This window comes from Lolium rigidum, chromosome 7 (genome assembly GCF_022539505.1).
Source record: "Lolium rigidum isolate FL_2022 chromosome 7, APGP_CSIRO_Lrig_0.1, whole genome shotgun sequence".
Taxonomy (NCBI): Eukaryota; Viridiplantae; Streptophyta; class Magnoliopsida; order Poales; family Poaceae; genus Lolium; species Lolium rigidum.
Genome location: NC_061514.1, coordinates 322,524,079 through 322,548,574, shown reverse-complemented (window position 1 = coordinate 322,548,574; position 24,496 = coordinate 322,524,079). Strand labels below are relative to the sequence as shown.

The 24,496-nt window shown below is 41.4% G+C and overlaps 1 long non-coding RNA gene across 1 annotated transcript; it reads right to left on the bottom strand.

Moving 5' to 3' along the window:
* Positions 1-23,661: 23,661 nt before the first annotated feature.
* On the bottom strand, positions 23,662-24,233 carry LOC124678539. Its single transcript, XR_006994526.1, has 2 exons — positions 24,002-24,233; positions 23,662-23,916 (listed from the first exon to the last, which is right to left on the bottom strand). It is a non-coding gene; the product is annotated as an uncharacterized LOC124678539 (long non-coding RNA).
* Positions 24,234-24,496: the final 263 nt, after the last annotated feature.

Here is a 24,496-nt window from a genome sequence, read left to right as displayed (position 1 = left end):
ACCTCTCTCCCCCACCCAAGCCCCTCTCAATTTTTGGTGGATTTCTTTAGATCTACGTTAGCAAGGTTATCCTTCCGACTTGGCCTGGATTGGCGGAGGCTAGGCAGACGGATGTTTTTTTTCCAGGCGTGAGCGTTCGGCCATACAACACACAGAAAAGACCTTCGGTGTGCCATGGGGAGCTTAAAAGGCACAATCAGTACTAGTAAGAACAGAAGGAGAAGTTTATGATTACAAAGTGGAGAAGATAACGGAAGCACGAGTCTGTAGGAGGATGAGGAGGCCATCGGTGAGGATTACAAGGAGAAGAGGAGGAGGGAAAGAGGAGAATGGGGAGAAGTGAGGAAGGAGAAGAGGCAGGAGGATCGGCTTGAATATATAATCTTGGTTACCACCGGCGCACCTAATACAATGGTGCGCCGGGGGTAAATTTTTTTATTTTTTTTACCAAAATCTAAAAGCGCAAAAAAATCATGTTTCTGTTTTGAATTTGATGCATCCATTTTTTGTCCAAACGACCATAGGTGGTTGAATTCGGATAAGAAATTTCGTGTAGATAGATTTTAATATTAAAAAGTTTTCCATCGGAGGTCGTATGCAACCAGAAATCCCGTTTTACCGAAACATGACGCTATTTTGCATAATATATCAAAATTCATGTTTTTAAATTTTTATTAAAACTAGATGGCATAATACATGGGCATCCCGAAGGATTTAATTTTTTGAAATTTCTATCATTTTATTTTATATTTTTCAAAACTGGAAAATATGTTCTGGAGGAGGGGGGATGGAGAGAAAATATGTGCTCCACTTATCCCCCGGCGCACCTCTATGGTGGTGCACCGGTGGTACATCCATAGAGGCGCGCCGGGGGTAAGGGGAGCTCCATTGTTTGATCTGGTCCGGACCTCTTCTAACTTTATTCCCGGCACACTAAATTTTTGCTGCACCGGGGGTATTGGGCCATCACCGGCATGGTCGGAACATGGTGCGCCGGTACCACCGGCGCGGTCAAAACAAACATGGTGCGCTGGCAGTAGCGCTGGCAGCTATAGGCCTTTTCCTAGTAGTGTCTTTTACTACTCCAAGTCTATGTCCTACGTCCATGAACCTCTAGATCAACATAAATTAGGAATTCATCTACTTTGACAAGCACATCAACTTGAGGTACGTCACAAACTCTAGAATTCTCTATGAATATACCTAAACTTAATAATCTCATTCCATATGAGGCTATGGAAAGTTATTTGCTAGATTAATACCCCATAACTTAATCTTAATCTGCCAAATTATCTAGACAAATAAATAGTAATGATACAATGAGCAAGCTCAGATAAACACCTAATGCATTAAGGACGATGAATTTATTTGTTTTTCAGTAGTACAATATTTATTGATAATATATGTCATGAAATGTTTTGCAAGAAAAGAATCTTAAACAATGCAAATAAATTTTCAATACACAACATTTATGTGATAAACCAATTGTTAGGTTAGAATAGATATTTATGTGATAAACAATGATATAGTAGAACTACATGAAAATATGTATCTTAATACACAATATAATGAATGTATATCAATAGGAAAATCATATTATTACCTAGTTCAAAAAAATCATATTATTGCAATATTAGTTATGGCCAAATAAAAAAGTTCAATATAAATTGACATCATGAAATACAAGTGGTCATTCAATAGAAATATGACCGAAAAAACAGAGATAAAGTGTTGCTAAGAAAGAATAATGACAAAATGTCGAGACCAAGACCCTCAACAGGGCCATTCCTTACCAATTCAAGATTCAGAGGCGATGCACTCATGACAATTCGAGCATTTTGCTCTGTACTGTGGAACATCCATTTTGGATTGTCATTTGAGCATGTTGTTGAGTTGATGTTTTATGACTTTATCATGTTTGTTGCTTTCATATTCTAGTCATCGCTTTATAGTGTTGTCTATGATGTAAAATTGAGTGTTGTTGTCTATGATGTAAAACTGAGTGTTGTGCCTGCTGATATGTTCTATTAGGTTTGCCTATCAGAATGAGATAGTTATGTTGTTGCTCGTAGTGGTAACTTTTGTTAGATTCTGTTTGGTTTGCCCATCTGAAGTGCTAGCTATGTAATGCTTTTAACATGTCCTGCTGATACGCGTACAACACGCGTCCGTTGGAAACCCCAAGAGGAAGGTGTGATGCGTACAGCGGCAAGTTTTCCCTCAGTAAGAAACCAAGGTTTATCAAACCAGTAGGAGCCAAGAAGCACGTTGAAGGTTGATGGCGGCGAGATGTAGTGCGGCGCAACACCAGGGATTCCGGCGCCAACGTGGAACCTCGCACAACACAACCAAAGTACTTTGCCCCAACGAAACAGTTGAGGTTGTCAATCTCACCGGCTTGCTGTAACAAAGGATTAGATGTATAGTGTGGATGATGATTGTTTGCAGAGAACAGTAGAACAAGTATTGCGATAGATTGTATTCGATGTAAAAGAATGGACCGGGGTCCACAGTTCACTAGAGGTGTCTCTCCCATAAGATAAATAGCATGTTGGGTGAACAAATTACAGTTGGGCAATTGACAAATAGAGAGGGCATGACAATGCACATACATGATATGATGAGTATTGTGAGATTTAATTGAGCATTACGACAAAGTACATAGACCGCTATCCAAGCATGCATCTATGCCTAAAAAGTCCACCTTCAGAGTTATCATCCGAACCCCTTCCAAGTATTAAGTTGCAAACCACGAGACAATTGCATTAAGTATGGTGCATAATGTAATCAATAACTACATCCTCGGACATAGCATCAATGTTTTATCCCTAGTGGCAACAAGACATCCATAACCTTAGGGGTTTCGTCACTCCCCGCATTCACGGAGACATGAACCCACTATCGAGCATAAGTACTCCCTCTTGGAGTTACAAGCATCAACTTGGCCAAAGCATCTACTAGTAACGGAGAGCATGCAAGATCATAAACAACACATAGATTGATAATCAACATAACATAGTATTCTCTATCCATCGGATCCCAACAAACACAACATATAGTATTACATATAGATGATCTTGATCATGTTAGGCAGCTCACAAGATCCGACAATGAAGCATAATGAGGAGAAGACAACCATCTAGCTACTGCTATGGACCCATAGTCCAGGGGTGAATGATGTCTACGGGTGCTTCTATTCTTGTAGACAGTGTTGGGCCTCCAAGAGCAGAGGTTTGTAGAACAGCAGCAAGTTTCCCTTAAGTGGATCACCCAAGGTTTATCGATCTCAGGGAGGAAGAGGTCAAAGATATCCCTCTCATGCAACCCTGCAACCACAAAGCAAGAAGTCTCTTGTGTCCCCAACACACCTAATAGGTGCACTAGTTCGGCGAAGAGATAGTGAAATACAGGTGGTATGAATAAGTATGAGCAGTAGTAACGGCGCCAGAAAAGTGCTTTGCTGGCGTGTGGTTGATGGTGGTAATATTGTAGGCAGTAGAAACGCAGTAAAACAGTAAACAAGCAGCGATAGCAGTATTTGCGAACAAGGCCTAGGGATCATACTTTCACTAGTGGACACTCTCAACATTGATCACATAACAGAATAAATAGATAGATGCTAGACTCTACACCCTCTTGTTGGATGATGAACACCACTAACTGTGTAGGATTACACGAACCCTCAATGCCGGACTTAACAAGCTCCACAATATTCGATGTTCATATTTAAATAACCTTAGAGTGCATGACAGATCAACATAACCAAACCAAGTACTAACATAGCATGCACTACTCGTCACCTTCACGCTACGAAAGGAGGAATAGATCACATCAATACTATCATAGCAATAGTTAACTTCATAATCTACAAGAGATCACAATCATAGCCTACGCCAAGTACTAACACGATGCACACACTCGTCACCATTACACCGTGCGGGAGGAATAAACTACTTTAATAACATCACTAGAGTAGCACATAGATGAATTGTGATACAAAACTCATATGAATCTCAATCATGTAAGGCAGCTCATGAGATCATTGTATTGAAGTACATAGGAGAGAGATGAACCACATAGCTACCGGTACAGCCCCGAGCCTCGATGGAGAACTACTCCCTCCTCATGGAGACAACAGCGTTGATGAAGATGGCGGTGGAGATGGCAGCGGTGGAGATGGAGGAGCCTTCCGGGGGCACTTCCCCGTCCCGGCGGCGTGCCGGAACAGAGACTGCTGTCCCCCAGATCTTGCCTTCGCGATGGCGGCGGCTCTGGATGGTTTCTCGTACCGTGGCTTTTCCGTATCGAGGTTTTAGGTCGAGGACCTTTATATAGGCGAAGAGGCGGAGTCGGAGGGTCGAAGAGGCGGTGAGAGGGTAAGGCGGCGCGGCCAGGGCCTGGGCCGCGCCGGCCTACCTCCTGGGCCCACCAGGGCTCCCCTGGCGACTCTCGGGTGTTCGGAAGCTTCGTGGAAAAATAGGATGCTGGGCGTTGATTTCGTCCGATTCCGAGAATATTTCCTTACTAGGATTTCGAAACCAAAAACAGCAGAAAACAGAACCGGCCCTTCGGCATCTCGTCAATAGGTTAGTTCCGGAAAACGCATAAATATGACATAAAGTATGCATAAAACATGTAGATATCATCAATAATGTGGCATGAAACAGAAGAAATTATCGATACGTCGGAGACGTATCGGTGAACTACTCACTCATCACTCCGGAGGCGACCATGGCGGTGTAGAGTCCTCCGAGGAGATGAATCCCCTCTCCGGCAGGGTGCCGGAGGCGATCTCCTGAATCCCCCGAGATGGGATTGGCGGCGGCGGCGTCTCTGGAAGGTTTTCCGTATCGTGGCTCTCGGTACTGGGGGTTTCGCGACGAAGACTATTTGTAGGCGGAAGGGCAGAGTCGGGAGAGTCACGAGGGGCCCACACGCTAGGGCCGCGCGACCAGCACCTGGGCCGCGCCGCCCTAGTGTGGCGCCGCCTCGTGGCCCCACTTCGTGTTCTCTTCGGTCTTCTGGAAGCTTCGTGGCAAAATAGGCCCCTCGCGTTGATTTCGTCCAATTCCGAGAATATTTCCTTACTAGGATTTCTGAAACCAAAAACAGCGTAGAAACAAGACAGCGGCTCTTCGGCATCTCGTTAATAGGTTAGTGCCGGAAAATGCATAAATATGACATAAAGTATGCATAAAACATGTAGATATCATCAATAATGTGGCATGGAACATAAGAAATTACCGATACGTCGGAGACGTATCAGCATCCCCAAGCTTAGTTTCTGCTCGTCCCGAGCAGGTAAACGATAACAAAGATAATTTCTGGAGTGACATGCCATCATAACCTTGACCATACTATTGTAAGCATATGTAATGAATGCAGCGATTCAAACAATGTAAATGACATGAGTAAACAAATAAATCATATAGCAAAGACTTTTCATGATTAGTACTTCAAGACAAGCATCAATAAGTCTTGCATAAGAGTTAACTCATAAAGCAATAATTCAAAGTAAAGGTATTGAAGCAACACAAAGGAAGATTAAGTTTCTGCGGTTGCTTTCAACTTATAACATGTATATCTCATGGATAGTTGTCAATGTAAAGTAATATAACAAGTGCAATATGCAAATATGTAGGAATCAATGCACAGTTCACACAAGTGTTTGCTTCTTGAGGTGGAGAGAAATAGGTGAACTGACTCAACAATAAAAGTAAAAGAATGGCCCTTCGCAGAGGGAAGCATCGATTGCTATATTTGTGCTAGAGCTTTGATATTGAAAACAAGAAACAATTTTGTCAACGGTAGTAATAAAGCATATGTGTTATGTAAATTATATCTTACAAGTTGCAAGCCTCATGCATAGTATACTAATAGTGCCCGCACCTTGTCCTAATTAGCTCGGATTACCTGGATTATCATCGCAATGCACATGTTTTAACCAAGTGTCACAAAGGGGTACCTCTATGCCGCCTGTATAAAGGTCTAAGGAGAAAGCTCGCATCGGATTTCTCTCTATTGATTATTCTCAACTTAGACATCCATACCGGGACAACATAGACAACAGATAATGGACTCCTCTTTTATGCATAAGCATGTAGCAACAATTAATTTTCTCATATGAGATTGAGGATTTTTGTCCAAAACTGAAACTTCCACCATGGATCATGACTTTAGTTAGCGGCCCAATGTTCTTCTCTAACATTATGCATGCTCTAACCATTTTGGTGGTAAATCTCCCTTACTTCAGACAAGACGAACATGCATAGCAACTCACATGATATTCAACAAAGAGTAGTTGATGGCGTCCCCAGGAACATGGTTATCGCACAACACACTTAATAAGAGATAAAGTGCATAAGTACATATTCAATACCACAATAGTTTTTAGGCTATTTGTCCCATGAGCTATATATTGTGAAGGTAGAGGATAGAAATTTAAAGGTAGCACTCAAGCAATTTACTTTGAAATGGCGGAGAAATACCATGTAGTAGGTAGGTATGGTGGACACAAATGGCATAGTGGTTGGCTCAAGGATTTGGATGCATGAGAAGTATTCCCTCTCGATACAAGGTTTAGGCTAGCAAGGTTTATTTGAAACAAACACAAGGATGAACCGGTGCAGCAAAACTCACATAAAAGACATATTGTAAACATCATAAGACTCCACACCGTCTTCCTTGTTGTTCAAACTCAATACTAGAAATTATCTAGACCTTAGAGAGACCAATTATGCAAACCAAATTTTAGCAAGCTCTATGTATTTCTTCATTAATAGGTGCAAAGTATATGATGCAAGAGCTTAAACATGAGCACAAAAATTGCCAAGTATCACATTATCCAAGACATTTTAGCAATTACTACATGTATCATTTTCCGTTTCCAACCATATAACAAATTAACGAAGAAAAATCAACCTTCGCCATGAATACTATGAGTAAAGCCTAAGGACATATTTGTCCATATGCAACAGCGGAGCGTGTCTCTCTCCCACGCAATGAATGCTAGGATCCATTTTATTCAAACCAAAACAAAAACAAAAACAAATCAACGCTCCAAGCAAAGTACATAAGATGTGATGGAATAAAAATATAGTTTCACTAGAGGAACCTGATAATGTTGTCGATGAAGAAGGGGATGCCTTGGGCATCCCCAAGCTTAGACGCTTGAGTCTTCTTGATATATGCAGGGGTGAACCACCGGGGCATCCCCAAGCTTAGAGCTTTCACTCTCCTTGATCATGTTGTATCATCTCCCTCTCTTGATCCTTGAAAACTTCCTCCACACCAAACTCAAAACAACTCATTAGAGGGTTAGTGCGCAATTAAAATTTACATGTTCAGAGGTGACATAATCATTCTTAACACTTCTGGACATTGCACAAAGCTACTGAAAGTCAATGGAATCGAAAAATCCATCAAGCATAGCAAAATAGGCAATGCGAAATAAAAGACAGAATCTGTCAAAACAGAACAGTTCGTAAAGACGAATTTTATTGAGGCACCAGACTTGCTCAAATGAAAATTCTCAAATTTAATGAAAGTTGCGTACATATCTGAGGATAACTCACGTAAATTGGCATAATTTTCTGAGTTACCTACAGAGAATTTGGCCCAGATTCGTGACAGCAAATAAATCTGTTTCTGCGCAGTAATCCAAATCTAGTATGAACCTTACTATCAACGACTTTACTTGGCACAACAATGCACAAAACTAAGATAAGGAGAGGTTGCTACAGTAGTAACAACTTCCAAGACTTAAATATAAAATAAAAGTACTGTAGTAACGACATGGGTTGTCTCCCATAAGCGCTTTTTTTAACGCCTTTCAGCTAGGCGCGGAAAGTGTGTATCAAGTATTATCAAGAGACGAAGTGTCAACATCATAATTTGTTCTAATAATAGAATCAAAAGGTAACTTTATTCTCTTTCTAGGAAAGTGTTCCATACCTTTATTGAGAGGAAATTGATATTTAATATTACCTTCCTTCATATCAATGATAGCACCAACAGTTCGAAGAAAAGGTCTTCCCAATATAATGGGACAAGATGCATTGCATTCAATATCCAAGACAACAAAATCAACGGGGACAAGGTTATTATTAACGGTAATGCGAACATTATCAACTCTCCCCAAAGGTTTCTTCGTAGAGTTATCAGCAAGATTAACATCCAAATAACAATTTTTCAATGGTGGCAAGTCAAGCATATTATAGATTTTCTTAGGCATAACGGAAATACTTGCACCAAGATCACATAAAGCATTACAATCATAGTCATTGACATTCATCTTAATGATGGGCTCCCAACCATCCTCTAGCTTCCTAGGAATAGAAGTTTCGCGTTCTAGTTTCTCTTCTCTAGCTTTTATGAGAGCATTTGTAATATGTTTCGTGAAAGCCAAATTTATAGCACTAGCATTAGGACTCTTAGCAAGTTTTTGTAAGAACTTTATAACTTCAGAGATGTGGCAATCATCAAAATCTAAACCATTATAATCTAAAGCAATGGGATCATCATCCCCAATGTTGGAAAAAAATTCAGCAGTTTTATCACAAGCAGTTTCAGCAGTTTTAGCAGTTTCAGGCAGTTTTTCGCGCTTTGCATTAGAAGTGGAAACATTGCCAACACCAATTCTTTTACCATTATTAGTAGGAGGTGCAGCAACATGTGTAGCATTAGCATTACTAGTGGTGGTAATAGTCCAAACTTTAGCTATATTATCTTCTTTTTCATTTTCTTCTCTTTCCCACCTAGCACGCAATTCGGCCATCAATCTTATATTCTCATTAATTCTAACTTGGATGGCATTTGATGTAGTAACAATTTTATGATTATGATTTTCATGAGGCATAACTTTCGATTTCAAAAGATCAACATCAGCAACAAGACTATCGACTTTAGAAGCAAGTATATCAATTTTCCCAAGCTTTTCTTCAACAGATTTGTTAAAAGCAGTTTGTGTACTAATAAATTTTTTAAGCATGGCTTCAAGTCCAGGGGGTGTGTTCCTATTATTGTTGTAAGAATTCCCATAAGAATTACCATAGCCGTTGCCATTATTATAAGGATATGGCCTATAGTTGTTACTAGAATTGTTCCGGTAAGCATTGTTGTTGAAATTATTTTTAATGTAGTTTACATCAACATGTTCTTCTTGAGCAACTAATGAAGCTAACGGAACATTATTAGGATCAACATTTGTCCTATCATTCACAAGCATAGACATAATAGCATCAATCTTATCACTCAAAGAAGAGGTTTCTTCGACAGAATTTACCTTCTTACCTTGTGGAGCTCTTTCCGTGTGCCATTTAGAGTAATTAATCATCATGTTATCAAGAAGATTTGTTGCTTCACCAAGAGTGATGGACATAAAGGTACCTTCAGCATCTGAATCCAATAGGTTCCGTGAAGAAAAATTCAGTCCTGCATAAAAGGTTTGGATGATCATCCAAGTAGTCAGTCCATGGGTTGGGCAATTTTTAACCAAAGATTTCATTCTTTCCCATGCTTTTGCAACATGCTCAGTATCCAATTGTTTAAAATTCATTATGCTACTCCTCAAAGATATAATTTTAGCAGGGGGATAATATCTACCAATAAAAGCATCCTTGCATTTAGTCCATGAATCAATACTGTTCTTAGGCGAGAGATAGCAACCAATCTTTAGCTCTTCCTCTTAATGAGAAAGGGAACAATTTTAATTTTATAATGTCACCATCTACATCCTTATACTTTTGCATTTCACATAATTCAACAAAATTATTGAGATGGGCAGCAGCATCATCAGAACTAACACCAGAAAATTGCTCTCGCATAACAAGTTCAGTAAAGCAGGTTTAATTTCAAAGAATTCTGTTGTAGTAGCAGGTGGAGCAATAGGTGTGCATAAGAAATCATTATTATTTGTGGTTGTGAAGTCACACAACTTAGTATTTTCAGGAGTACCCATTTTAGCAATAGTAAATAAAGCAAACTAGATAAAGTAAATGCAAGTAACTAATTTTTTTGTGTTTTTAATATGGCAAACAAGATAGCAAATAAAGTAAAGCAAGACAAAAACAAAGTAAAGAGATTGGGATGTGGAGACTCCCCTTGCAGCGTGTCTTGATCTCCCCGGCAACAGCGCCAGAAAAAGAGCTTGATACGCGTACAACACGCGTCCGTTGGGAACCCCAAGAGGAAGATGTGATGCGTACATCGGCAAGTTTTCCCTCAGTAAGAAACCAAGGTTTATCGAACCAGTAGGAGCCAAGAAGCACGTTGAAGGTTGATGGCGGCGAGATGTAGTGCGGCGCAACACCAGGGATTCCGACGCCAACGTGGAACCTGCACAACACAACCAAAGTACTTTCCCCAACGAAATAGTGAGGTTGTCAATCTCACCGGCTTGCTGTAACAAAGGATTAGATGTATAGTGTGGATGATGATTGTTTGCAGAGAACAGTAGAACAAGTATTGCGATGAGATTGTATTCGATGTAAAAGAATGGACCGGGGTCCACAGTTCACTAGAGGTGTCTCTCCCATAAGATAAATAGCATGTTGGGTGAATAAATTGCAGTTGGGCAATTGACAAATAGAGAGGGCATGACAATGCACATACATGATATGATGAGTATTGTGAGATTTAATTGGGCATTACGATAAAGTACATAGACCGTTATCCAGCATGCATCTATGCCTAAAAAGTCCACCTTCAGGTTATCATCCGAACCCCTTCCAGTATTAAGTTGCAAACAACAGACAATTGCATTAAGTATGGTGCGTAATGTAATCAATAACTACATCCTCGGACATAGCATCAATGTTTTATCCCTAGTGGCAACAAGCACATCCATAACCTTAGGGGTTTCGTTACTCCCCGCATTCACGGAGACATGAACCCACTATCGAGCATAAGTACTCCCTCTTGGAGTTACAAGCATCAACTTGGCCAAAGCATCTACTAGTAACGGAGAGCATGCAAGATCATAAACAACACATAGATTGATAATCAACATAACATAGTATTCTCTATCCATCGGATCCCAACAAACACAACATATAGTATTACAGATAGATGATCTTGATCATGTTAGGCAGCTCACAAGATCCGACAATGAAGCATAATGAGGAGAAGACAACCATCTAGCTACTGCTATGGACCCATAGTCCAGGGGTGAACTACTCACTCATCACTCCGGAGGCGACCATGGCGGTGTAGAGTCCTCCGGGAGATGAATCCCCTCTCCGGCAGGGTGCCGGAGGCAATCTCCTGAATCCCCCGAGATGGGATTGGCGGCGGCGGCGGCTCTGGAAGGTTTTCCGTATCGTGGCTCTCGGTACTGGGGGTTTCGCGACGAAGACTATTTGTAGGCGGAAGGGCAGAGTCGGGAGAGTCACGAGGGGCCCACACGCTAGGGCCGCGCGACCAGCACCTGGGCCGCGCCGCCCTAGTGTGGCGCCGCCTCGTGGCCCCACTTCGTCTTCTCTTCGGTCTTCTGGAAGCTTCGTGGCAAAATAGGCCCCTAAGCGTTGATTTCGTCCAATTCCGAGAATATTTCCTTACTAGGATTTCTGAAACCAAAAACAGCAGAAAACAACAACTGGCTCTTCGGCATCTCGTTAATAGGTTAGTGCTGGAAAATGCATAAATATGACATAAAGTATGCATAAAACATGTAGATATCATCAATAATATGGCATGGAACATAAAAAATTATCGATACGTCGGAGACGTATCACCTGCCATAACCCTTGGTGACGAGTTGCAGTTTCACGTTATATGATTGCCTTCTAAAAGCTTGTTTTCTAAAACAGGAGAGTTGTATTATCACTAAAGTCAACATATCTTGCGATTAATGTTTTAAATTAACAAAAATCAATTGTTGAAAGATGGTACTCCATTGAAATGAATGCTTGCCTGTGATTCAATTTGGCAATGGGGCCCCATTGCCCGATCCCGGTGGTTAATTCACCTATTAGGGGACATTTTTGGTTAGTACTTCATCCCCGTGGGGATCTTATTGGAGGCAAAACTCTCCCCATTAGGTAAGGTGGAGATCTTATTGTACTACTCTAAGTCTATGTCCTACGTCCATGAACCTCTACACCAACATAAATTAGGAATTCATCTACTTTGACAAGAACAACAACTTGAGGTAAGTCACAAACTCTAGAATTCCCTATGAATATACCTAAACTTAATAATCTCATTCTATATGAGGCTGCGGAAAGTTCTTTGCTAGATTAATACCCCGTAACTTAATCTGCCAAATTATCCAGACAAATAAATAGTTAATGATACAATGAGCAAGCTCAGATAAATACCTAATTTATTAAGGACTATGAATTTAATTGTTTTTCAGTAGTAAAAATATTTATTGATCAAATATGTTGTGAAATTTCTTGCAAGAAAAGAATATTAAACATTGCAAATAAATTTTCAATACAAAACATTTATGTTATAACTAATTGTTCGGTTAGAATATTTATGTGATAAACAATGATATAGTAGAACTACATGAAAGTATGTATCTTAATACACAATATAATGAATTTATATCAATAGGAAAATCATATTATTGCAATATTAGTCATGGCCAAATAAAAAAGTTCAATATAAATTTACATCATGAAATACAAGTGGTCATTCAATAGAAATATGACCGAAAAACAGAGATGAAGTGTTGCTAAGAAAGACCAATGACAAAATGTCGTGACCAAGACCAAAAGACCCTCACCAGGGTCATTCTTTACCAGTTCAATATTCAGCGGCGATGCACCCATTACAGTTCTAAGAGAATTCCACCCGAGGTTCTGTGTGAGCTGGATAGAATTGACACATATGGTCTGAAGAGGCACAAGAAACTTCAAGGGACCATTCTTGTCGTCAAGAAGCTGGTCCTGACTTTGTCGGCAAGTACGAAGGCCAACAAAACTGAGGTAACTTGCCAAATGGGCAATACTGCCTTTATCGTTTCGTCAGCTGCCATATCAGGCTATGGAGTTCTCAAGCTGGTCAGGTTTGGAGGTCAAAAAGACACTATAGATGATGTTGGTATTCTCTCGATGACAAAGTTGTTGGATATATGCCCAAGAGGCAATAATAAAATAGTTATTATTTATATCTTTGTGTTTATGATAAATGTTTACATCCCATGCTATAATAGTATTAATCGGAAACAATAATACTTGTGTGTTTTGTAAACTCAAAAGAGTCCCTAGTAAACCTCTTGTTAAACCAGCTTGTTGATTAATAGATGATCATAGTTTCATGATCATGAACATCGATTGTTATTAATAACAAGATCATATCATTAAGAGAATGATGTGATGGACATACACCCATAGTAAGCATAGCATATTATCAAATCATTTAGTTCGTTTTGCTACAAGCTTTTAGTTACATAGTAACCTATTTCTTCGACCATGAGATCATGTTAATCACCTACACCGGATGAATACTTTGATGACATCAAACACTATTTCGCAAATGGGTAGTTATAAAAGTGGCATGCCGTATTCAGAAAGTATAGGTCGAAACACATGGATCAATAGTAGGATTTGTCCATCCAAATGACAGATAGATATACTCTAGGCCCTCTCGGTGGAATGCCATCCAATTACCTTGCAAGCATGTGACTAGGTCACAAGGGATGTCATATCACGGTACGAGTAAAGAGTACTTATCGGAGACGAGGTTGAACTAGGTATGGAGATACCGACGATCAAAACCTTGGATAAGTAAAGTATCGCGCGACAAAGGGAATCGTTATTTTATTTGAATGGTTCTTTCGATCACGAAGTTATCGTTGAATATGTGGGAGTTATTATGGATCTCCAGGTCCCGCTATTAGTTAGTGATCGGAGAAGTGTCTCAATCATGTCCACATAGTTCACGAACCGTAGGGTGACACACTTAAGGTTTGATTTTGTTAAGTAGATACGAATATGATATGGAGTTCGAATATTGTTCGGAGTCTCGGATGGGATCCAGGACATCACGAGGAGTTCCAAAATGGTCTGGAGAATAAGATTCATATATAGGAAGTCATATTCCAAGTTTGGGAATGATCCAGTGCATTTATGGATGGTGCTAGAAGGTTCTAGAAACATCCGGAATAAAACACTATGGAAGGTGGAGTCTCGGATGGACTCCACCAACCCTAGCTGGCCACCAAGAGGGATGGACTCCACCACCTTTGTCGATGGTACTCCTCGGCAATGCCCTTTGATTGGGGCTTAGGGTTGATGGAATCCTGTAGGCTAACACGAGACATCGGTTCACAGACAAGCGGGGAGAGCGATTTACCCAGGTTCGTGGCCCTCGATGAGGTAAAACCCTTACGTCCTGCCTGTCTGATCTTGATTATGAAAATATTGGGTTACAATGGGGTGCCGAAGGGTTCGGCTGAGATCTCGTCGAGTGGCTAAGTGCTGCGATGACATAGCTCTAGACTTTTGGTGGCTAAGATTGTTAAGATTGATCGTGTCCCTCGGCAGCCCCTCTCCTGGCCTTTATATAGGAGGCCAGGTCTCAAAAGGTCTAACCGAGTACGACTAGGTTTACAACAGTCCTAGCTCTAAACTTTCCTTGTTCGGCTCCTTGTCTTGTCCGCCAAGGAATCTTCTGCTGCGCCATCCAAGTGGCCCGCCTTGCCTTCGAGTGCCTTCATGGGCCTCCAACTAGATTGTACAGGATAGGGAAATGTCGGTTACCCGAAGGGTAATGCCCACGTCAGTAGCCCCCGAGTGTCTAGCCGAAAATAGTTTGGGTAGAGACTAAAGCATGCCTTCGCTTAATGTTCTTCTCCTTGATTGTTCTTATTCATCTTGAATCAGCATCATCTTCTTTTATCGGGCGCGCGTCCAGTGCTCCCGATGGGAGTAGCCCCCGAGTCTAGGTACGGATGCTTGCAATCCGTGCGTAGACTCAAGTTGTACCACTCGAACGTTTTGCTCTGCCGAAGTTTTTCTGCAAGTCTTTATAGGTCATCCGATATATTTTCCGCGCATAAGGGATAATGAGTAACGTGCCCAACTTTTGCTGGTTAACTGCCGATGGCAAAACAACATCACCCTACACAGAATCAAGTCCCCAGGCATGATCCTGGAGTGCAAAAAAGTTCTATCGGGTGCGCGTCCAGCGCTCCCGATGGGAGTAGCCCCCGAGTCTGGACACGGGCGCTCGTAACCGTGTGTAGACTCAAGCTGAGCATTCCACCCTTTTCTTCAAACGTTTCTTCTCAGTAATATCTTCGAGTCTTCATTTTATCGAGTGCGCGTCCAGCTGACGTGGGCATTACCCTTCGGGTAACCGACATTGCCCTATCCTGTATTGATTAGTTGGAGGCCCATGAAGACACCTGGAGGCAAGATGGGCCACCTGGACGGCGCATTAAAGGAATCCTTGACGGGCAAGACAAGGAAGCAGCCGAACAAGGAAAGATTAGAACTAAAACTATTGTAAACCTAGTCGTACTTGGTTAGACCTCTTGAGACCTGGCCTCCTATATAAAGGCCAGGAGAGGGGCTGCCGAGGGACAGAACCAAGCGTAGCAACTTTAGCCATCAGAAAACCTAGAGCTAGGTCACTGCAATACTTAGCCTCTCGACGAGATCTCAGACGAACTATTCGGCACCCCATTGTAACCCATTATCATCATAATCAAGAACAGACATGCAGGATGTAAGGGTTTTACCTCATCGAGGGCCCCGAACCTGGGTAAATCGCTCTCCCCGCTTGTCTGTGAACCGATGTCTCGTGTCAGCTTGCAGGATTCCGCTAACCCTAAGCCCCAAACGGAGGGCATTGCCGAGGAGTACCCTCGACAATTGGCGCCGTCTGTGGGAAACCTGTCAGCACCAGGCAAGTCATCGGCAGTACCAGTCACGTCCGCAGCGTTCGTACTCGAGTCGCCAACGCCAGCGGAACCAAGGGATCCAATCCGCTGCGGATCTTTCGAATTCGTGCCGCACCGCGAAGCGCCTCACTTGATCCCTGCAGGATCGACTGGCGATATGGATGCTACTTTCTGTGGTGTTCACTTCATCATCGACTCTGGAGGTTTCCTTCGCCTCCCCGGGGCCAGCGTATCCGGTCTAAAGGCCGCAGTTCCAGAAAGCATCCCTCCAATGGCAACCCTAAGGATTCCATCTAGGAGCATACAAGAGAACCACCAAGGGGGTTTCGACGTTGCAGCAGGGCGAAGGAAAAGACGAAGGGACTCGAACCATGGGGAGGAAGGACGAACAGTACCTCACCTTCGGCAGGTCGAGCAAGGATACCACGATACATTATCAATCAAGGGGCGCACCCGCTCGCCGTATCTATCGGCTACAGAGCAGCTCGAGGCACCATGTTACCTCCACTCTTACATCGATCCGAAGGACGGTCGAGAGAAGTCTAGCCACCTACTAAGGAACTGTCGACATTTTCTGGAGATTCGGCAGTTCTGCGATGACCTCAGAGCCGAGACCATATCAAGAGTTCATGCAATGGAGAGAGGGGCAAGATCTTATAGTTATGCACCGGAGCCGTACGTACTAGAGCCATACGTACCAGCAGGAGAAGATGAGCTTCGGGACGAGCGTACAACAGAGGTGTTCCCGGAACCATGCGGGCAAGTCAATATGATCCACAAAACCAGCTTTTCGAAGAGAGAGATCAAGAAATTCTCCCGAGAAGTAAAGTACGCGGAGGTCGCCATGGTCGACACACCCGACTTCATCGACTGGTCAGATCAGAGTATTTCCTTCAGCGGGGCGGATCACCCGAAAGCCGTTCCGAGGCCTGGCCACGCAGCCCTTGTTCTCGGAGCGCAGATCGGAGGATACAATATGAGCAAAGTATTCATGGATGGAGGAAGCGGCCTGAACTTATTGTTCGCCAGCACCATGAGAGCAATGGGTTTAACAGTCAACATGTTAAGAGAATCCGATACAGGATTTCACGGCATTATACCGACTCGACCCGCTTATTCTCTTGGAAAAACGTCATTGGACGTGGTCTTCGGCACGTCTAGCAATTTCAGGAAAGAGAAGATCGAGTTCGAAGTAGTCGACTGGGAGTCTCAGTATCACGCCATCCTCGGCAGGCCCGCGTTTGCCAAATTTATGGCCGTAGCCCACTATGCATACTTGAAGCTGAAGATGCCAGGCAACAACGGGACCCCAATAACTATCCATGGAAGCTTTGCTCGATCGGACAACTGCGACCGGGAGTTCCAGAAGATAGCCTCGAAGTTCGGAGTCAAGGAAGAGCTCAACGCAATTGACACCGTTACAGATCACACGCAACCACCAGCCGACAATCGAAACGAGAGATCCGATGAGTTTGACGCTGCAAAGGAAATTAAGAAGCTACAGGTGCACCCTACGGACCTGAAGAAAACGGTCAACACGTCGGCTGACCTTACTGGCGCATAGGAAGGCGCGCTCATCGAGTTCCTCCGTGAGCGCTAGGAGATATTTGCATGGGAACCATCCGACATGCCAGGTATCCCCAGGGAACTCGCTGAGCACGCCCATAACGTTGATCCGACAGCCAAACCAGTGCAGCATTCAATGCGCCGGTTTTCCGAATCAAAGAGAAGAGCAATTGGCGAAGAGATCATTCGACTCCGTAAAGCAGGATTCATTCGGGAGCTCAAGGACGCCAAGTGGGTAGCTAACCCCGTCATGGTACCTAAGAAGGACACCACCGCTCTACGCATGTGCATCGACTACACCAGCCTTAATAAGCACTGCCCAAAAGACCACTTCCCGCTGCCTCACATTGATCAGATAGTCGATTCTACAGCTGGATGCGATCGCCTCTCCTTCCTTGACACATACTCCGGGTATAATCAGATCAAACTGAAGAAAGAAGACCAGGAGCTAACCGCGTTCATCACCCCGCACGGTGTTTTCTGTTACAACGTCATGACCTTCGGGTTGAAAAACGCGGGAGCAACGTATCAACGTTGCATGCAGGCTTGCCTTGGGGAGCAGATTGGGAGGAACATCGAGGTTTACATCGACGACATTGTGGTGAAAACGAAGCATGCCGCCACTCTCATCGATGATTTACGGGAAACCTTCGACAACTTGGACAAGTATAAAATTAAGCTTAATCCCAAAAAATGTTTCTTCGGAGTGCCAGGGGAGAAGTGCTTGGGTACTTCATTTCGGCCAGGGGGATTGAAGCTAACCCTTTGAAGATCAAAGCTATTCTCGACATGGAGCCGCCAAAGAATCTGCACCAAGTGCAGCAGTTGGCAGGACGACTGGCAGCGCTTAGCAGGTTCATCGCCAAGCTGGGAGAAAAAGCTTTGCCTTTCTATAACCTGATGAAAAAGTCAGAAAAGTTCGAGTGGACCAAAAAGGCGATGAGGGGTCGTCGTCTGGCGGCTCCAGTCGCGCACCGCCGCTCAGAAATCTAGGTGTAAGTTTACATGTAAATGCGCACGGCAAGATACGTAAAATAGAATAGAACGGGAAAGAAGCATAATACATCATGTATTATGAGCAACTAGATTTAGATGTGCGCCTTGGCGCACGACCCCGTAAAATTTGCCTTGATTTAAACTTTATATATCAACGATAAAACATAGGCAAAAATGATAATATGTTCTTTAGGTTTCACAACAAAAATTTGAGGATGACATTAGTAAAAAATCAAACGAAATCATGAACGGAGTGGAAAAAGCTTATGGACAGTGCCCACATGCAGCTTTACACATGCAAAACTCAGTTTCGGGGTGCCCTTGGCGCACGTTCCCGTAAATTTCGCACCGATTTACAATTTATGTGCTGATAGATAAAAATTGGCTAGAAAAATGATAACACTCTATTTAGGTTTTACAAAACAAACCAATAGTTTGAAATTAGGATAAGACACAAGCAATCACGAATGAAGTATCAAACACTTCTATATAATCAGGAAAATAGATGAATATTTTGGGGTAATAAAACATCAAATGAAAAAACAAACTATCTTCATAGGTGAAACACTATGTAAATCAGCATTAATACTACATGTCGTACTACATGGTGCATTAATACCACATGTCTTACTACATGGTGCTGGTTGTATAATAAACAACCTATAAACTACTTTCTCTTCTAGGGAATAATCTTGATGTTCTCAACCATAAACGCGCTTGTCATTCACAACATCTTGTGTGCCAAAATCTACAAAAGGAAAAGGAAATCATTTCAATCTTGATGTAAGGAAATAGGAATATTAATTTGGTGATCATGAAAAGAACAAACGATTAAAAAACTGCAAATAGGTCATGACATAAAAATACACAAGCTTTGACATATATATGTTAAGATAGAAAAATTTAGTTGTGCGCCTTGGCGCACGATCCCGTAGAATTCAAAGCTTAAAGAGGTAATTAAAATTTTGCTATATACACTATTAAGAAGCAATAATATCATAGCAAAGATCATGGACAAAAAATTAATCAAAATAATCAAAGAGAGAAAAAAGAGAAACTAACACTTCAACCATTAGACTATAATAGTTAAATATATGCAGTAGACATTAGCTTGAGAAATTGCTTAGCTCAATAACATGATTTTGTTGGGTAATTGTCTGCTTGGAGACGGAAAGGGATAATGGTAGGCAACGGAGAAGCCATGATGGGCTCGAATTGGTCGATTGCACCGGGAAGAGGCCAATTATCAGTTTCCATCATGCTATACCACACAACAAACAAATATATTTTTTCGACATAAGAGGAGGCACATTTGGATAATATGTATATCCAAGACACAACAGGCCTAGTGAATGAGTGATGAATCTCTGTGAACATAAATAAGCAGTAATTAAGCATAACAGACAATTATGCAAGGGCCACCAACCAAGCTCATAGTCTAAGATTTTTACTACTGGCCAGTGTGCAGCCCGCGATTTTTAGGTATCTTAGTCCACGCCTGCAAGGAACGAGCCGGCGATTAACATATTTAGTCATAACAGTGGTTTGACTGGCATGGATAAAAGCTGCTACCTTCATGTCAGATGGAAGGCAAGCTCCTCGACACTTGGGTAGTTTTAGCAAATTTTAGTTCAGAAGCAAAAAAGGCAAAGAGACTATGAATGTTCTTTATGAGATGATAAACACCTGATCAATATCAATCTAAGCTCCATATTATTGGCACACAGCCCTATAAACATTTTTATTTCACGAAATATCTGGCACTGCACAAGAATACATACTTTGAGTAAAAATTATAACATTGATGCAATAAGTCACAAACACATATAGATTTGCGGTTCATAATTTTGGTGCACACAAAGGTGGATTATCTATCGTTGGAAAAGAGCAATCTGAATAGTACACATACTCAGAACCAAGAGGATTTTAATGAAAGTATATTGAGTTTTAGCTAGTTGCAGAAGAAACTAAGTTAGACTACTTAGAGCCAAATGAAATGAGCCTAATACCCATGGCTGCAACATGCTAGACACCACAACCCACACACCTTTCTCCAGCAGAAAGCCCACAGTGAATCAGCAATGCCTCTCCTCGGCTCCGTGACTTTGTGCATCTTTCTGACAAATCTGTATAGAATTCAAAACATTGATTTTTAATTGTAAAAATTACTTGAGAAACGATATTGTCAGAACCTGGCCTATTAGTATACAAAGGCTGAATCAGTAGAAATTTGACTGTAAAATGGACTTTACATATGCGAATTATTATCTGATGCATGAATCTGAAACAATTCACGTAGCTGAAATTGAGAGAGGAAATATATTATACATGCAGGTCACATATCTGAGTATAATTTTGAAACTGAAATGGACGTTCATTTTAATATTTAAAGTAAGTATATGAGTAAATTAATCACCAAGGCTACTAAATCAATGCATAGAGCCACACTTCTAACATACTTTCCTCAAAATGGCATGTACACTGTAGAAGAAACAACACCTAAAAAAAGAGAGAAAAAAAAGAGGCATGTGCCAATATTGGTTAGGTCCAACGAAGGCACAACTTGTACAAAATCTCAAAATTCACGCGGACTGAAATACTAAACGGTTTTGCAAAGAAATAAAACAGAATATAGGCATAGGCAATCTATGATTTACATAATTAATGTTGACAGGATAGTCTTAACTAATGTCGCTTGATCTGCATCACAAACTGGTCAAATTTGAAAATCAGATGCACATCGAAGCATAAGTAGAGAAAATGATTTGATTACCTGCTTTTACTGATATGGTGATATCAAATGGAAAAAATACCAGCATCGAATGATTTATTATGCAACTGCCACTTCTATTTTTACTTGACCTGGATGCAACAACCTTATATTTAGCATGGCACACTTACTGAATCTTCTTAAATGGTGTTGAGACTACTGCAGGAAAACATTTTCAAGCAGACTACTGATTGACTTGTCTCCTGATATGTAGTGAAGATACAAACTTGTGTTCTTAAAATCCAGCTTTAGTATTACTCCTTTGTTTTTTAGACCCAGGTTTGTGATGGTGGTGGCAGTGTTTTGTCCCAAGATAACTGTGCAGTACAGACTTAAGCTCAGTAGTGCAAGGTTAGCACGGTACTGGTAAATACCAAAATGTAAAAGGAACATCAGGCAGCACATTTCAGTTTCTTCACAGCCTGATTACAAAATCGCATTTCTAGGACCTTGCTTAACATTTAATAAAAGAAAAGTTGGCCTATTTAATTTAATGATCATGAATAGTAAACAAGTAGCTATAAATATAGAGGTATGAATAATTTAGACCTCACCTCAGCTTTCCGACACTTGAACTGCACCCTAGATACATATCATTAGTTAAAAGGCAAGAAATCATCACTTCTTAGTCCTTGTAGATAATCGCAAGGGTAAAGTAGAAATAAAGAGGGGACCTGTGAGCAGATAATCCCAAGGGTAAAGTAGAAATAAAAAGGGGACGTGTGAGCCTACCTATGAACATAAAAATAACCATATAGAAATCTTAGACAACCAAAATACACCACTGGGTGTTGGCATCAAGGAGGACAAAGGACATAGGGTCCACTGTTTTTATTGATTCAAAACACCTTAATGAAAGATAGGGAACACGTAAACTGAAAAAGCGAGAATATCCGGGTTCAGTTAAAGCTAAACAAATGATTGTACAACCCTGCTTGCTTATCTACGTAAATGCTAAGTAGTTGTACCTCTGAGAAAAATGATGATGCAAGCCAGGCACCGTATCTTTTTCACACGAAGGACATGAAGCATAATGAGGATGCAGAAACAATTACAATCCTCTTAAAGGAACTATTCTGAAAATTGTACTATGGTTCAGATCTGAATATCCTCTAGCCATTACCTGATACAGGCGGGCCCAGTCCTCTGTAGAACTTGTTCTTCCATAAGAGAACTGAACCAAAAGAAGTAGAGAGAAATAAGAACCCTGCAATAATAGATCAATAGTTGCAGCAAATTAGGTATTACCCTAGATAATCTTAGCCATATTGTTCATTCTCATCACACCAAATTATACACTATATAAAGGTTGATCAATTTAGCGCACTAAGATTAGCTGAGACACTGTATATGAGCTATGTATCCCTCCATTCCTCCAATTAGCTAGCGACATGTACCCCTCCTCTTTTATTTCTCACCTGATGTGTTGTTTATTTCTTTTTTTTTGAGTGGGTGAATTACCGGCAAACAACCGGTTACGAGCCTCTTTGGTTCCTGATGTATTAACTATATTATATCAAGTGGAAATAAATAAGGGGTAGTTGATGGATGAAATAGAGTAGGGATTTTACTAAGTAAAAGTGCTAAATCTATGCTGCCACGCAAAAACTGCCCTGATGCAGAAGAGAACATACCATTACAACCATACGACCATGCTCCATGTATAAATGTAACAATCATACGGACTGAAAACTACCTATCCAGTTCCTGAGTTGATGTTAAAAAAAACTTGATATAAATATCTATTCAGGAATGTATACGGAATGCATACCACATGCGTCACAATAATAGCAAAATTCGTTTAGGCAAACTGTAGGAGAGGTCCAATCTTATCATGCTAACCAACTACAAAAGAATGCCAAACAAAAGCTTGTCATGCTAATCTGCTACATAATATATACTAACAAAGATGGTTTGAGCCTCCAGCTCTGAGAATAGGAGTTCATAACTCCGTGCATCTACAGCTAGCTCTTCAAGGTAGGAGACTGACTTACTTTCATCCTACGTGCATCTACAGTTTTTTGCTGTGGAATTTTAGCACTTATTGTCAGATGCTATATTACTGAAGCACACTCAAATACATTGCAAGTACAGTTTACATTTCGTTCGAATTCAGATTATCCTAAATATGAATAAATGATCATGGCAATAATATGGTAATATCATATTATAGATGATCAACCACTATGTTCACACAGGTCTGAAAAGCACTGAGAAACTGAATAAATTAAAAGACATGTTAGACTGCAAACCTGTTGACAAAAAAATTGAATGTGAATCATGTCAATGAATTATAACCCTCCCTATTGTTATAACGCAAAAAAATCACCACTGACCTACAGCCAGGCATAATATCACTAAGATATACCACTGAACCTAGAGTTCTAAATAGGAACAACTAAACCAATCCTTATCAAGCAACACAAATATAGAAGCTATTAGGAAATGCATATTCACATTCAAGATCAAAATCAAAGGATGGAATTAGGTTTATAGCATCCTCACATGCATAAACCAAACCACAGATTTCTGCAAAGCATTTTCTATCCACAATTTTCTAGTATAAGTAATGCAATTCTTATTACATTAGCATTCGTGGCAAAATAATAAAATAGAGGAAGATTCACCAACAGCAGGGACAACCACTGAATCCTCCTGCACCAATGATGGCCATTGTCACCACCAGTGTAGGAATCTCCCGCAACCCAAATCCAAACCTTAAAAGTAAAACCTGAACATGTGTAAAGCGGTCAAGACGTCAAACAGAGAGAAAAAAAAAGTTTGCAAATTGGAATCATATGAACATCGTAAATCACCTGTCAGGTCCATGAAAGTGCTGCCAACTCATCTTAGCAAAAAGGAATATCATCTTGGGATAAAAAGGGAACAAAAGTAGCACCCAGATCAAGATGAATCCATCTACAAATCTAGAAAGAAAGAGAAGGGGAGGACGGAATCACATCCTGGGATAAAAAGGGAAGAACACAATACCACAAGGTAACATCTCAGATCAGATCAGGACGAATCCATCTAAAAATCTAGAAATAAAGAGATACCTCTGGTAGCGATGGAGTCCACGAACACCAATATGGTGATTGCTTTCGCTACAGGTGAATCTGCTGGACGGCCAAACCCTAACTGCAAAATAAAATTGAGGAGGAAAAGGAATCTCCACCTCCGCCGCGCGCCGCCGCAGGCCGTCGGCGACCGCATTCTCCTTCTGCCCCGCGTACGTCTCCGCGCCCCGCCGGAACCTGCCCACCAGCCGCCCCACGAACTCTGCCGCGAACCGCGCGCCGACGCCGCGCCTC